Raw genomic sequence first — 4,512 nt, 5'->3', positions numbered from 1 at the left:
TCTCCAATCAATCCTTCCGTGATTGAAGTCCTCCATGATGAGCAGGTGGGATCTATTTCTACAGGCAGAAGAGGCTGCCCTCTCAATTATAGTGTTAACTGCCATGTTGTTGTTTTCGTACTCTTGACTGGGTCTTCTGTCATTTGGTAGAGGGTTATATATTACTGCAACTACTATCCTTGGTCCTCCCATTATCATGGTGCCTGCTATGTTGTCTCTGAAACCCTCACAGCCCGGGATAGCATCTCCTTAAAATTCCATTCTTTTCTCTTGAGTAGGGCCACTCCGCCTCCTCCCCTACCTTCCCTCTCTTTCTTTATTACTGTGTACTCCTGGGGAAACACGGCATTCGTTATGATTCCAGAGAGTTTTGTTTCAGTGAGTCCGATTACATCTGGGTTCACTTCTTGTGCTCTTTCCCTTAGTTCACTTGCCTTGCTTGTGATCCCATCTATGTTCGAGTACATTGCCCTGAAACTGACTCTCTTCTGCTTCTCCTCTGGGGGGGGGACCAGTGGGATCTGAGGTGAGTGGGAGCTGGGAGGATCTGGTACGGGGGGACTGGTGGTAGAGGAAGGGCTTGGGGGGGTGGGGGCGAGGGGAAGGTAGGGGGAGTGGCTGAGAGGGGGAGGGTTGGGTGGGTGGGTGAGAGGGGGAGGGTTGGAGGGGGTGAAAGGGGGAGGGTTGAGGGGGGTGAGAGGAGGAGGTTTGGGGGGGTGGGGAGAAGGGGGGGTTAGAGGGGGCAGTAAAGGGGGGAGGGCTTGGGAGGCGTGGGGGGGAAAGGGAAGGCTGAGGTGGGTGAGGAAGAGGGGAGGGTTTTGAGGGAGTGGTGGAGAGGGGAAGGCTTAGGTGGGTAGGGGGGGAGAGTGGGGGGCTTAGGGGGGGCAGGGAGAATGGAGGGCTTGTGGGTGGGAGAGACGGGAGGGCATGTGGGAGAAGGGAGGGCTTGGGGGATGGGGGAGAAGGGAGGTCCTGGGGGGAGGGGGGAGTGAGAGGGGGGGTGAGTGGGAGGAGATGGGTGGGTGGGGGGCGTGTGCCTTAGGTGGGTACTTAGTGGGGGGCTGACAGGGTTGGGGCAGGTAGGGTGTCTGTTGGGTAGAATGTGGGTGTGGTGCCGCACTCCCTGTGGCTAATGCACTGTTTGAGGAGGGTTCCCCATTCCCCTCTGGGATTGTAGGGATCGGGGTTGTGGCTCCCCGATTCCTTTCTCTCTCCCTGCGCTCCTTCCGCGCGTCTGCTGCCTGCTTTCTCTCTTTCCTTGTCATATCCATCTGCAAGAATACTCTTTTGAACTTCTCTACATTTGCTAGACAGCACTTCCTTTCTAACAGTTCCTCTTTCGCGATTTCGCTCATGAATACCACCTTTATCATTCGGTCAACCTTTATCACCTTTTCAACATTTTGTTCAGCTCCCTCCATCCATACCTCTTTAAGAATTTCTTTAACCACGTTTTTGTCCTTGTCCCTCCGCTCCTTTGGTCTGGTCCCTGTTGCTCTTTAATGCCTGCTACTACTACTGCTCTTTTTCTCTCTATCAGCCGGCTAGTACATCTAGCTGCTTCCTGAGAGGAGGCCACTTCCATGGCAACTTCCTTAACTGCAGACCTAGCTTCAGGGCTCATTTTAAGCATTTCAGGATATGAGAGCTGAGGTGTGGAGGTCCCCTCCACAGTAGCATTCCTGTCTCCCTGATTCACGGTTTGTGTCTGGTATTGTGGAGAAGTCTCCTTCAGGCATCTTATCTCCTCCTTTGCTGCCCTTAGTTCATCCTGCAGGTTGGCAACTGTCTTCCTCATTACCCTCAGTCCTTCACTGAACTCATCCCACATTTGCTGGAATACTCCCTTCATCCAGGCTTCCTGTTCCACCCCATCCTCTGAATTTGTTCCAGCCGCGATTGTCAACCTGCGTTTGTCACCCGAGTTCGTGTCCCTTCCATGTCTTCCCTATGAGAGAGAGAGAGAGAATGAGATATAAAGGAGAGGGAGAGAGAGAGAGAGAGAGAGAGAGAGAGAAGAGAGGAGAGAGAGAGAGAGAGAGACAGAGAGAGAGAGAGAGAGAGAGAGAGAGAGAGAGAGAGAGAGAGAGAGAGGGGGGGAGAGAGAGAGAGAGAGAGAGAGAGAGAGAGAGAGAGAGAGAGAGAGAGAGAGAGAGGGGGGGGGGGAGACAGAGAGAGGGGGGGGGGAGAGAGATAGGTGTGTCTGAGTGTGTACTGAAGGGGGGGGGGAAGTGGGAGAGAGGGATGGGATGGCGAGGATGTGTGGGGGGATTAGAGTGGGAAGGTTATATGTGGACCATATGGGTTGGGAGGCCTGTGTGTACTGTTGTTGCTCTGGTGGGAGGGGGTGGAGGTGAGAGAAGGGGGGGGAGAGAGTTGTCTCAGTGTAGGGTGCAGTGTTTTTCGCACTTGAGTGTCAGGAAACTAGTTCCCACATGAGCCGCACATTTCCCTTGATATTCGTTTCAGTTTGTTAACTTATATCCAAGACTAACTATTAAAAGGCAATAACATTGTACACCGACTGACTGACTGACTTTGTGAGAGGCCTTACCTTACCGCCAATTCAAAGCATCCCACAGCACAAACAGGTGTTAAATACTGTTGACAGTGGTGTGTAGGCCTGCTGTCTCAATCCACGCCGCTGCCAGGCGTAGGTCCCTCCAACTTGTTGCTATATATCGCCAGTATTCTGCTTCATGTTCCTCTTAGCACCGATATAGTTCAATGCCCCACGTTCAGAATCACTTCTTCACTATCCTGTTCACTATTTGTTATGATCTTCACTATCACATCTAGTTGTGTACACTCTCACCATGCAGTGGCCCACGTGCTTGTCCTGGCACAGATGTCGTACCCTGATCTTGTCTAATATGCACTATTGGGCACTATCCATAAGTTTTCTAGTTTCAAATTGGTGTGTTGCACTTTGTATTATCACTGAATACCGAATTTCCCGTGTATCCCTCTGATGTCCCGAGATATAAAGCCTTATTGGCAAGCGCGGCACAATGTGACCTCCTCCCTCACCCTCGTGAAACGTCTGTGTGTGTGTGTGTGTGTGTGTGTGTGTGTGTGTGTGTGTGTGTGTGTGTGTGTGTGTGTGTGTGTGTGTGTGTGTGTGTGTGTGTGTGTGTGTGTGTGTGTGTGCGTGTGTGTGTGTGTGTGCGTGTGTGTGTGTGTGTGTGTGGACAAGAAAATTAGATAGTCAGTAATTAGTAACAGTTGATTGATTGGCAGTTGAGAGGCGGGCCAAAAGAGCAGACCTCAACCCTGGAAGCACAACTAGGTGAATACACACGCTCACACATACACACACACACACACACACACACACACACACACACACAGAGAGAGACGGTGCACCCTAAAGAGGGGTGCAGAAGCACTAAGTGTGTCTCTCTCTGTGGTGCATAACAGGTCACTGGAAACGTGAGACCTACCAGAAAACTGGAAGAACAGCTAATGTAATCCTAATATACAACATGGGTGACAGGCAAAGAGGCACTGAACTACAGGCGTATATCCCAAACACGTATACCATGCAAGGTGATGTAGAAGATCGTCAGGAAACGGCTCGAAGAACATCTAAAGGAAAAGATTTTTGTAACACACTACCAGCATGGCTAGAGGGATGGTAAATCGTGCCTCACAGGCTTAAAAGAATTCGATGACCAGGCGACGAAAATTAGGCAAGAAAGAGATAGGGTGGGCCAGACTGCATTTCTTGGATTTTCAAAACGCCTTTGACAAAGTACCGAATAAAAAGGCTGTTGCCAAACGTTGGAGAAACAGGCAGGAGTAAAAGGTAAGGGTGCTCCAAGTGGATAAGGATGTATCTATTCAACAGGAAACAGCGAGTAACTGTGAGGGGGGGAGGACATCAGAGTGGCGAGATGTACACCAGCGGAGTCTCACAGGGCTCTGTACTTGAACCCAGTCCTGTTTCTGTTATATTAAACGATCTTCCAGATGATATAGAAACCTTCCTCTCAATGTTTGCTGATGATGCAAAAATTATGAGAAGAATCAAGACAGATGAAGATAGGCAGAGACTACAGGACGACTTGGATAAACTGGATTAAATTCGTCTAGAAAATGCCTACTAAAGTTTAACTTAGGAAAGTGTAAATTAATTATATTAGGCGATGGGAGCAGGAGGCTGAACAGAAGGTACCATCTGGGAGGTAAATTTTGCAAGAATAAATAGAGAGAACGATCTGGGGTTGAACCTGTCACAACGAACCTGTCCCCAGAGGTCCACATCAAAAGGAAATCATCAAAAGCATATGCTAGATTGGCCAACATAAGAACTGCCTTTAGAAACTTGTGAAAATAATCGTTCAGGACCTTGTATACCACTTATGTCAGACCAGTCCTGGATCATGCAGCTCCAGCCTGGAATCCATACCTAGTTAGTTGCAAGGCAAAGTATAGAGAAGTTTTAGAGATATGACACCAGAATAGTCTCAGAACTGAGAGGTATGATCTACGAGGAAAAACTATGCAAAG

Source organism: Procambarus clarkii, unplaced genomic scaffold (assembly GCF_040958095.1).
Source record: "Procambarus clarkii isolate CNS0578487 unplaced genomic scaffold, FALCON_Pclarkii_2.0 HiC_scaffold_95, whole genome shotgun sequence".
NCBI lineage: Eukaryota > Metazoa > Arthropoda > Malacostraca > Decapoda > Cambaridae > Procambarus > Procambarus clarkii.
Note: the sequence above shows the minus strand (reverse complement) of the source record.